This window comes from Muscardinus avellanarius (assembly GCF_963383645.1).
Source record: "Muscardinus avellanarius genome assembly, chromosome: 5".
NCBI classification, from domain to species: Eukaryota; Metazoa; Chordata; class Mammalia; order Rodentia; family Gliridae; genus Muscardinus; species Muscardinus avellanarius.
The window spans coordinates 19,521,398-19,533,800 of record NC_137790.1 but is presented as its reverse complement, the minus strand read 5'-3'; the positions used below and the strand labels follow the sequence as shown (position 1 = coordinate 19,533,800).

Here is a 12,403-nt window from a genome sequence, read left to right as displayed (position 1 = left end):
TAGGAAGGAAACACCAAAAACAACATGGAACCATGGCCATTTGAGAGAAGATGGCATTGAGGAAAAGACCCACCCACACAAACACACACATGCACGCACACACGTGCTTGAAACCAGCAGGTCTATGTAAAAATTCTAGCTCAGTAGGTCTGCAAACCTTTCTTTTTTTAACTTGCACACAGTGCTTCTCTGTTTATGCAGCTTCCCAAAAAATGATACTATGATTGCAAATCTGTCAGGAAAAAGTAAAATTGTAGGGATTGGGATCAGTGATTGTTCAAAGACATGAAGGGAGGAAGGAGTAGATGGAACTTAAAGGATTTGAAAGTCAATAAAACTGTAGCCGGGCATGGTGGCGCACTCTTGTAATCCCTGCGCTTGGGAGGCTGAGACAGGAGGATCGCACAGGTTCGAAGCCAGCCTCAGCTACTTAGTGAGGCTCTCAGCAACTTAGTGAGACCGTGTTTCCAAATAAAGTAGAAAATAGGTCTGGGAGTAAAGCCCGGAGGTAGAAAGTCCCTGGGTTCCACCCCTAGTACCACACACACAAAAAAAAAAGGTCAGTAAAACTGTGTCATTTGTTAATTAGTAATGTATCTGCCAATGTACTACACTAAGCTTAAATGGTAACAGTACCACACTAAGCCCAAATGTTGCACACTAAGCCACACAATGTACCACACGCTAAACCCAAATGATAACTGCAGGGCTGGGTGAGCTGAGAAGAGATGCAGGAACTTGGGAATGTCTACATCAATTCTCGGTAACCTAAAAATGCTCTAAAAAGTCCATTAAGGAAGAAGCAAGAAAGAATACGGAAACTGAGATTATCGGAAACTGAGATTATCGTATTAATAGAATGATTTCTCAAAACCACGCAGCATGTGCATAGCAGTAGATACTGAGTTTAGGTGAAAATTGGTTCAAACACTGCTACTGAAAGTTTAAAGGAGGGGAAGAAGAAATATACTTAAATAAATCTGTAATACCCTATGGTCAGGGGTGCCTACTGACACTATTGAGTTGCTAATTACTTATGTTTTGCAGAATATCAGATAATTTCAGTGGTGGCTCTCAAGTTTCAGCAAGCAACAGAATCACCTTGAAAGCTCATTAAAGCATCAATTGCATCAAGCCGGGCATGGTAGAGCATGCTTGTAATCCCAGCATTTGGGAGGCTGATGAGATAGGAGGATCACAGATTCAAGGCCAGCCTCAGCTACTTTAGTGAGGCCCTCTGCAACTTAGTGACACCCTGTTTCAAAATAAAGAATAAAAATTAGGGCAGGGGGTGTAGCTCGGAGGTCGAATGTCCCTGGGTTCCATCCCCAGACTTGCAAAAATAAAAAAATAAAAGAGGGACAGAAATAATACTTATAGCATTAGATACTATATGCGGAAGCACAAATAGTGAATGATGAATTAGCAGGATTTGATGGCAAAATTAAAAAGGCCTATTAAGAAATCATGTGCCTGGCCGGGCGTGGTGGCGCACGCTTGTAATCCCTGCGCTTGGGAGGCTGAGACAGGAGGATCGCATGGGTTCGAAGCCAGCCTCAGCTACTTAGTGAGGCTTTCAGCAACTTAGTGAGACCCTGTTTCCAAGTAAAATATAAAAAAGGTCTGGGAGTATAGCCCGGAGGTAGAAAGCCTCTGGGTTCCAGTACCACAAAAAAAAAAAAAAAAGAAAGAAATCATGTGCCTGCCACTGCAGTCCTGGTTGAGAGAATCTGAAAGAAGATAAAGGGAGATGGGAGGATAAACGTGGAATAGGAAGTCTATCACACACCACCTGGCCGGGCAGGAGAGAGAGATGTCCTTGGTCAGATCCTAACATCAATACGGGAAGAAGGCCTGGATATGGTGGAGAGGTCTCTGTATCAGAGCGGCTGCCAAGTCCGCCTGAGAAGAAGGACTGCAGGAACAGGATTAAGAGCTGCCACGATGTCATTTAAATGTCCCCGGGGAAAAGAAAGCAGATGGGAATCATTACTCCACAGCTGGTTCTGACAACATGGAGACTCGCTGTTGGGTAAAGTAATGGGAATCTGGGGCGTCTGTATCAGCCGGAGTGTGGATCTTTGAAATGGTAGTACAGTGCTAGGGAAGAAATCAGGTTTCAAACACGGCAGAGAAGAGCAGTATGATTCCATTCATGATCCAGAAAATAGAAAGGAAGATGGCTCCAGAAATCTGAAAGGCTTTTAACACTCAACATCTGACAGGACAGCCACAAGAAATTTTGCTGAGAGGAAAGAAGGAGAGACTCGGAAAGAGATGAGTAGGACATTGCAGGGAATACTCCGATTACCTTAAAAATTAAGAGTACTTTCTATACGAGTGGTACAAGGATGTGCATGACCTTCCTCCGCAAACCTAACTGTGGTTAACATACGATGCAAACGTGGCGTAAATGACTTTTATTAAAGTTCTACTCAAATGTGTATGACTCCCCAAAAGGACACGTTTCTAATTCTGATGAAATGTGACGCAAGGGTAAAGAATCAACACACCCAAACACGTTTGAAGCCTGTGGGTAAACACTAAAGAGAGGAGCTGGTGCAGGGGCGCACGCCTGCCATCCCAGCTATACCAGAGGCCGGAGCAGGAGCATCAAAAGTTGAAGACCAGCCTGAGCAATTAGCAAGACCCTATCTCAATTAAATATACAAAAATAAAATAAAAAATAAAATAAAATGGGGGTAAGGACTAGGGCTGTAGATCAGTGGTGGAGCCCTTGCCCAGCATGTGCAAGAGACTGGGTTCAATCTCTAGCCCTACTGAAAAATCAGAGAGGAAGAAGGAGGGAGAGGGAGGGGGAGGGAGGGAGGGACTTATTAATCAAATATTTAACCATGTTTTAATACAAAGAAGACCCTAACCCATTATTTTCACATTTCCATAAGACCATGAAGAAAGAACGGAGAAGAGGAAGAGCGATTGCTGGCACTGACAATCAGACAGTATAAATCTGCATCTGCTTAGAGATGAACGGGGTGAAATAATGTACTGCTTGGTTGCCTGCATGGAAATTTCTGCACAAAAGTCTACTATCTAAGGCAGTGTTTCAAAAGAATAATCAAGAGTTGCTCAGTTGCCTCAAACTTCACCCAAGGTGCTGTCCCCATATTCTTCTGCAGAATCTCAATGTTGTATGATGACTAGTGAATCAAATCAAGATGGTCCGACGCATGCCATCAGTTTGTGCTTGAGATTTCTCCTTCATTCAATCAAGTCCTATGCGCAGTATACTGTCCAGTTCTCCAATTTCAGTAGAAAATTCAAGTAAAACCAGGAAGGAAAATTAAATCCAGCCGGTAGTCTCCTTACACCATTAGCTTCGCAACTCTGCAAGCCATCCTGAACCATGACTGGAGTAACACTGTCCAAGTGTGTGCTCCAGGCTGAAGAGCGCACTGCAGGGTGCTGCTAGGGGGTTGGTGAGACATGACCCTAGGGGCACCTCCAGGTGCCTTCCCAGCCTTTTCGTTGCTACACAAAGGTCGCTCTTAACAGAAAACATGCCCGTGAAAACAGCTGTTTAAAATTCTCTGCATTCTGGAATGTGTCGAAGCCATGAAAAAGAGCGAATTACACGCCCGTCATCCATTACCGCATCTGCCTGCACAATTTACTGCCATAATAACAAGGAGCAGGGATCCATAGTAGTTCAACTGGCAGAGGAATTCAATTACTTGGCCTTAAGAGAACTAGGTCCAGTTCTTATTGCCATAGCTGTGATTTCTGGAATTTAATTTAGCTCGCCATGAATTCAATGATCTCTTTGGACACTATTTAAAACAGTAGCACACGACTGTGTGTGTGTGTGTGTGTGTGTGTGTGTGTGTGTGTGTGTTTTAAATGATGCCGCATCTTCCCTGAGAATTTCAAATGTGCCAAACATTATAGCTCTTAATAGCAGTTTTCATGAGTTACAGAGAACACATGAAGGGAGGAGGGTGATGTTTCCACTGTCACTTCAAATGCCGGTTGTTCTGTGATACAACTAAGGTGAGCTGGTTTTGAACACTGATCTGTGCAAGAAAACTCGGAGGGAATAGAATAGTTGATTATAATCACAAAGGTGATTCTCTTTTGATTTCTAAGTGAAGGCTGACCTTGATATAATCTAATTGCAGTTACCTCCCAATCCTCCTTTTTAATAGTATGATATACATACTACTTTTAATTCTTTTTATTTTTTATGTTCTTGGTATTGGGGATTGAACCTAAGGGCACTCTAAATCTGAGCTAATATCCCAGGCCTTTTTATTTTGAAACAGGGTCTCAGTCAGTTGCTGAGGGCTTACTAACTTTCTGAGACTGGCTTCGAACCTGCAATGCTCCTGTTTTAGCCTCTTAAATAAATATACTGGGGTTAGAGGAGTGTGCCCCCATACCCAGATTAATTTTTTATTAAAGTTATACTAAATGATTGACCATTTGCCTTCTATCAAGGCCCACAGGATGTTCTGGAAAAGGTAAAATTACAGAGAGAGTAAAAAGATCATTGGCCGCCAAGGGTTAAGTGGGATAGAGGGATGAAGAGGCAGAACGCAGATTTGTTGAGCTGTTCAGTTGGCTCAAACTTTACCCACAGTGCTGTCCCCATATTCTTCTGCAGAATCTCAATGTTGTACGGCGACTAGTGAATCAAATCAAGATGGCGCGATTCATGCCATTTCTAGGGCAATGAAACTCTTCCGTACGATGTTATAATGGTGGATGCATCATGATGCAGTCAAATTCACAAAATGAGAAATATAAAGTGTGAACCCTGATGTCAACTAAGGACTGTCAGCTGACAGTCATGTTTTGGTGTAGGTTGTACTGTAATAAATGGGGCCCTCTGGGAGGCACGTGGATAATAGAAGAGGCTGGGAAGGGAAATATGCGATAGACGGGGCACCTCTGTATGTTCTGCCCAGATTCTCTGCGAACCCCAAACTGCTTTAACACAAAGTCTTTTTTAAAAAAATTAGTTAAATAAAAAATTTCTAGAAGCTGTATTTATTCTTTCATGGTCTCTGTGAAGACTGACTCTTTTTCCTGTCGTAGGACAAATGAAGGGAATAACAGCGGGGAAGCTTCATGGTTGTGTGTCTTAGTCCGCAGTCTGCAGTGGTGAGAGAAAATGACCAGGGTCAGTGCTCAGTACAGCAAGCAACGAGGGGGAGGGTTGGGGTGGGAGCGGGAAGAGAAGCAGACTCCTGCCTGTGCCTGTGGGGAAGTTAGGGTCTCTGGGAATCTCCCAGAGTCAGGAATGGAGAGAGAATAAAGCAGATTTTTTTTTTTTTTTTACAAAGATAAAATAGTAGGTTCTTCTCTTCCTCTTTCTACCGCAGCTCTTAGACCTGCTAGTGCTTTTCAACTGGACGGTGCAATGGCTACATAAGTCAGCTTGTCTCAACAGGAAGCTGATTCTGACATCCTTGCTATTAAATTAGAAAAATCAGAAGCTGCGGGAAATGTGAGAAAATGTAAAAGGACGGAAGCTGGTTCTCTGTGGTTCTAAGGAAATATTTTAAGATGAAGGGAGTCCAGGAATAAAAGTCCTGGACACTGTTAGAAGCGGACACAGGAGGACACACCACCGGAGCTGAAGTACAGACTACTGATTTGTAGACTATGGAAACAGGCAAACACCGAAGCAGATAAGGCCTGGGGAGTCCTTACGCTTTAGTGAGGAGAGAGCTGGGCTGGGAGGGACGGGGCAGAGAATCACAGGGGCCAAGCATCTGGCTAAGTTCCGCTCTGAAAATTCACTAAGACCTATTACCTATGTTACAGACACTTCTTTTTACATACATTAGAGGTAAAAGGGCTTATGAGAAAGAGGGTTCTGCTGAAGTAATGCCTTAGTCTTTTCTTCATAAATATATTCATAGAATAATAATAATAAGAAGAAATAATAATAAGAATAAGAAATAATAATAAGAAGAAGAAAGATCTAGAAAAAGTGCTCTTCAGCTGGTAAACTTGTTATTTTTAAAGCCTCCAAATCTGTAAAGTACACCTCTTCTCCAAACTCCCAGCACAAGGGCCCATATAATAGGGACTAAAGGTGAAAATAATAATAATTATTATAGTCTTAATGTATTTTTAAATCTATAGCTTCTTTTGTCATGGCTTTAGTAACTAAGTTGAAAAAATTAAGTGACTTATCTTCTAAAATTATTTTATTTATTCAAATGTTTTGTAAATTTTATATTCAGAGTTCAAACCATCATATATTTTCAGCATTACTTAAAAAAAAAAGCTTCCTACCTTAATGTTGTAGAATCAGAATCTCTGTAACCTATACGTGGTATTTTCTAAAATCGATCCCTAAAACTTTCTCTTCAGAAGTCCTCTGAATTTCATTATACAGTACTTGACAGGAGGATCCCGGTTTGTGGACAGCATCAGCGGCTTAGTGAGGCCCTTTACAATTCAGTGAGACGGTTTCAAAATAAAGATAAAAAAAAAAAAAAATAGGGATGGGGGTATAGCTTGGAGGTACAAAGCCCTTGGATTCCATCCCTAGTACCAAAAAAAAAAAAAAAATCATCATTAATTCACTCATAATACCTGTTCTTATTTTATTCTTATTTTCACATAAAATACCCCTATAAATTGGGCATGGTGGCGCATGCTTGTAATCCCAGCATTTAAGAGGCAGAGACAGGAGGATCACAGTTTGTCAGCCTCAGCTACTTAGTGAGGCCCTTAGCAACTCAGTGAGACCCTGTTTCAAAATAAAGAATAAAAAATAGGGCTAGGGGTATAGCTCGGAGGTAGAAGGTCCTTGTGTTCCAATCCCAGTACATAATAATAATAATAATAATAATAATAATAATAATAATGATGATGCTATTCAAAATCCTAAGAATTAAAGACATAAGACGGCTGGGCCTGGTGCCTGGCAGAATTTGATGTGGAAAAACAGACTGTGAAGAACATTTTGGGGAACAAGGGAAAATCTGACCATGAATTTGATATCCATTCATATTAAAATTAATTGTTAAGTTTGAAGGTGAGATGGTATCATCTGAGCTCTGTAAAAAAAAAAATGTTCTTAGATTTGGGAGACACACTGATGTGCTTAGTATGACTGCTCTCTGAACTTTTCTTTAAAGTATTCTGGCATCATAAAGAGCACGTTAGAATGAGGAAAATGATATTCTGGCAAGACTTTTAAATTTGGAATATAATTACAGTAAGAGGCTAAATTGCTTTTAAAAGACTATCTGGGAGGCAAGAAAAGTCATGCATAATCAAAAGGCGATTATTGTCCTGACAGCTTTATGAGCCCACCAGAATTAAGTAGAAGCACCTAAGGTGATAAAAAGTTTCAGAGTCATTTTAAATTCTTCACACGTGAAACAAAATTTGGTTAAATGGATGCTATGCTAGAAAACTTTAAATGAGCAAACTTCTCATGTCCATAAAAGAGTTAGCTGTTGAAAAATATAGGTGGTGTGTATGTGTGTGTGTTTTGCTGCTGCTGGGGGTTGAATCGAGGGGCATTCTATGGCCCCGGCCCTTTTTATTTAATTTCATTATTTTGAAACCAAGTCTTGCCAAGTTGCTTAGGGTCTTGCTAAATTACTGAGGCTGGTCTCGAACCTGCGATCTTCCTGTGCCAGCCTCCGAGGTGCTGTGATTAAAGACGTGCACCATTATGCTGAGAGGTAAGTGTATTTTTTAAGTGTCTGTAGTTAATATATAAAAACTCTGTAAAATAAAAATATCAAATATAGACATTTCTTGGATGATACAATAAATGTTGAAAACAAAGAGGTCATGAGAATAATGTGGCCATGTACTGTTTTAGCAGGTGGTTTTATAAATGTGTCTCCTCTCCTCTTCTTTGTTGTGTATGTGGTACTGGGGATTGAACCCAAGGGCATTCTTTCTCTGAGCTATACCCCCAGCCCTATTTTATCTTTTGGTTAAAAAAAAATTCTCACTAAATTGCTGAGGAATTCTCTAAATTGCTGAGGCTGGGTTTGAATTTGTGATCCTTCTGTCTTAGCCTCCCAACTACTGGAATTACAGGAGTTTGTGCCACCTCAGCCAGCCTCATTCCTCCTCCTCCTCCTCCTCCTCCTCCTCCTCCTCCTCCTCCTTTTTTGTAGTACTGGGAATTGAACCCTGGAACACTGTACCTCCGAGCTACATCCCCAGCCCTATTTTTCATTCTTTATTTTGAAACAGATTCTCACTAAGTTGCGGGGGCCTCACTAAGTAGCTGAGGCTGGCCGTAAACCTTCGATCCTCCCGTCTCAGCCTCCCAAGTACGGGGATTACAAGCGTGCGCCACCACACCCAGCTTTGCTGCCCCTTCTTAAGGAAAGATTACGCTTAAATACACAATGGTTCTCCTCATCCACACTTTCAGTTACTTGGTTGTCTACAGTCCTAAATAGTACACAGAAAATTCCAGAAAGAAATAACTCATAAAATTTTTTTTTTTTCTGTACTAGGGATGGAACCCAGGGGTATTCTGCCTCCAAATTATACCCCCAGTCCTACTTTTTAGTCTTTTTATGTTTTGAAACAGGGTCTCACTGAGTTGCGAAGGCCTCGCTACGTAGCTGAGGCTGTCTGCAAACCACGATCCTCTGGTTCCTGCCTCCCAAATGCTGGGACTACAAGCATGCCACCACACTCAGCTCCATAAATTCTTTAAAACTTTCACTATAGCCTATTGTTATAATTTTCATATTTTATTAGTAGTCATCCTTAATTATTCCTATGCCTAATTTAAAAATTAACACTTTAAACTGGAGGTAGTGGCTCAGCGGCTCCTATCTGTAATCCCAGTACTTAGAGGCTGCGGCAGGAGGATTACAGGCTTCAGTCCAGTCTCAGCAACTTAGCAAGACCTTACTTAAAAAAAAAAAAAAACAGAAAAAACAAAACTCAAAAAAAGTTGTCATAAAGCTATATATAGAAAAAAAAACTATTATAAATAGAGTTTTGTAGGATCTGAAGTTTCAGAGGTTACATTCTACCCCAGGATCTTAGAATATATCCCTGGAAGATAAGGAGGGGCTACTTTACTCCAGTGAATGGACTGTCCTAGGTATCTACATCTGAGAGTGGGGTTTAGTTAGTGTGGTGACTGAAGGTACATTTTTCAGAGCTAGACTATGTGGGTTTAAATCTCAGTGTGACCATGTACCAGAACTGGTGTAACTGTGAGATAGTTACTCTCTTACATCTTTCTTTTTGGTTTCTTCGTCTTTCAAATGGGATGAAAATATTAATTACTTTAGGGGATTCTGTAACAGCAAGTAGAAATAAAACACTTGAAAAAGTACATCCTAAGAGCAAAATATTATACCTGTTATGATTAGACTACAGCTTGAGTTTATGATTGAATTTTTTCTTTGTAATGCTATTAGGTTTTGAAAACAGCATAACTAAAATGTGTAATAGAATATGTGTGTGTGTGTGTGTGTGTGTGTGTGTGTGTGTGTGTGTGTGTGTGTGGTACTGGGGGTGGAACCCAGGGACTTTTCTACTTCCGGGCTATACTCCCAGACCTATTTTTATACTTTATTTGGGAACAGGGTCTCACTAAGTTGCTGAGAGCCTCACGAAGTAGCTGATGCTGGCCTTGAACCTGTGTGATCCTCCTGTCTCAGCCTCCCAAGAGCAGGGATTACAAGTGTGTGCCACCACGCCCGGCTGTGTAATTTAATTTTTTTTTTTTCTTTTTTTGCAGGTCTGGGGATGGAACCCAGGGGCATTTGACCTCCGAGCTATACCCCCTGCCCTGTTTTTTATTCTTTATTTTGAAACAGGGTCTCACTGAGTTGCAGAGGGCCTCACTAAGTAGCTGAGGCTGTCCAGGAACCATGATCCTCCGGGCTCAGCCTCCCGAATGCTGGGATTACAAGCGTGCGCCACCACACCCGGCTAATTGAATTTTAATAGATATGTTTTCCTCTTGATAGACCTATTCTTTATTAGGTGCTATTCCGAGTAAATTCCCAAACACAGACATGAGATTCAGTCTTGCAAAGTTGGACAAGAAAACCAGCATAAAAGTGTCAACAAATGACTTGCATATATAAGAGAGATTGAACAGAGACTACCTATTGGCAAGTTCTGGAGTCACAGACTGAGGAATGCACTGGAAAGTAACAAATGGATAGAAGTCTGCAGAAAAGAACACCTGAAAAGGACCTTGCAGACATAGGGAACACCACCCAGAGGTAAACAGATGAAGAGTTGGCGGGAATTGCCAAAAGGCTCAGTGTGGCGGGAGAACACAGGTGGGCGTGGAAAGCAAGCAGAAGGCAGTCTATGGCTCTGTTCCAAAGAACTCTGTTTTAAAGGCTGAGGAGTTTGGATCTTCATCCTCTGAGATGCAGAGCCTAACAGAAAAGCTCACGGCAGAAATGTGGCAAGAGCAGTTGTACTTCAAGAAGCATGAGCTGGCAGAAGCACGGAGTACAAACAAGCCCAGGAGTCAAGAGGGATGGGGATGAAGGAAGCTCTCGATGCGCAGCCACGGAGGACCAGCAAAGCGAGAATTTTGAGAAAGCAACACAGCAGAACTGGTGATATCTGGATGCAGGGGGATAAGGGAGAAGATGAACCTGATGCTCTGAGATAGAGAAGAGGGGTGGAGATGCTTACTAATGGCAACAGAGGGTCCAGCAGGAAGGAGCGGATGGCAAGGACCGCAAGGAGGGGGAGTTACTGATCACGATGGAGTTGAGATGCTGAGAGACATTACAAGAGAGGCATCTGGCAGACAGCTGGAATGGAAGGACTACAAATTTGGGCCACAGATACATAGCTCTGAGAGGCACTGATTTTCTATTTCCTTTAAATAAGCAGAGTTGCACTTTTTTTGGTGTGTGTGTGTGTGTGTGTGTGTGTGTGTGTGTGTGTGTAGCTGAAGAGCTATCATTCCTGTAAGATCACAGATAAGAGACCATATGGCCACTCACTTTGTGAACTGCTCATGCCTCCCACGACACTATCACGTGTAAGGAGAAAGACTAATTATACTGTTTTTCCTCCCCTTCACTCTCTTCCATAAACATATTTCAAGACTGTTTCTCAATTCAGAGGTCTATATGAGAAAATTCCTGGAAAGATATTTTCTATTATCAATTACAGAGCCTAACCGGGAACAACGTTTAGAACAACAACATGTATGAGTTACATTCGTAGACCCTCCGAAGGATGCCTGGAACTGCTGTTCTGAACCCTCTATGAACTATGTTCTTGATATAGTGCTATGATATTTTATCTGCTTAATTTATGAAGCAGATATAGTAACAGATTAAGAATAAGCGATAATAATGTAGAGAAATTATAAAAATATACCGTAATTAAAGTTTGAATGTGTTCTCTCTCAAACGTATCTTACCACAATGTACTAGACTTTTTCTTCTTGTGATGATGTGAGCTGATACTTTGATACTCTACAGCTTTTCACTGGCAAAGCCAAATGCCACCATCACTAGTCATGTGCTTTGGAGCCATTATTAATTATTAAGTAAAATAAGGGTTATTTATTTACTTATTTATTTTTTGAGGTACTAGAGATGGAATCCGGGGGCATTCTACCTCCAAGCTACATCCCCAGACCTATTTTTTATTCTTTATTTTCAAACAAGATCTCACTAAGTTGCAGAGGGACTTTATTAAGTAGCGGAAGCTGTCTGCGAACAACAGTTCTCCTGTCTTAGCCTCCCAAGTACTGGAATTACGTTTGTGCGTACACCCGGCCTTAAGTAAGGGTTATTTGAACACAGGCGTTGTGATGTCACAACTGCCAATCTGCTAGCTGAGATGGCCACTCTGCAGGCAGGTAGTGGACACAACGTGGACCTGACAGACAACAGGATGATTTGTGTCCAAGTGGATCAGAGCAGATGGCACAAGACTTCATTTCTCTACTCAAAACAGCATGCAATTTAAAAAATTTATGACCTCTTTATTTCTGGAATTTTCCACTTTATATTTTTAGACCACAGAAATCAAAGCCATGGATGAAGGGAGATTGTGTGTGTGTGTGTGTGTGTGTGTGTGTGTGTGTGTATTGTACTAGGGATTGAACCAAGGGACCTCCTATCTTGAAGCCATACCCCTAGCCCTATTTTATTTTTTATTTGGTGGAAATGGTTTTGCCTTGTTGCTTGGGCTCACCTGGAAGCTGTAATCCACCTGTCTCAGCCTCCCAAATACTGGGATTACAGGCATGCACCACCACAGGGGATGCATTCATCTGAGATGATGACAACCAAGTTGGTGCTCAAGATGGAAGTACAGCCACCCGCATCCCGGGGACAACCATGATCTGTAGTGACATGTGTCTACCCTGGGGTAGGGAGAGCTTGTCAAGGAGACCTGGATGATAGTAAGTCCATAGGTGAGAGAGGAATGGGGTGAC

At 41.7% G+C, this 12,403-nt stretch overlaps 1 protein-coding gene across 9 annotated transcripts in view; it reads right to left on the bottom strand.

Moving 5' to 3' along the window:
* Positions 1–12,403, bottom strand: part of APP (amyloid beta precursor protein) — a gene marked incomplete at its 5' end in the record, with an annotated part of 275,766 nt that overhangs the window by 129,207 nt on the left and 134,156 nt on the right. The window lies entirely within an intron of this gene.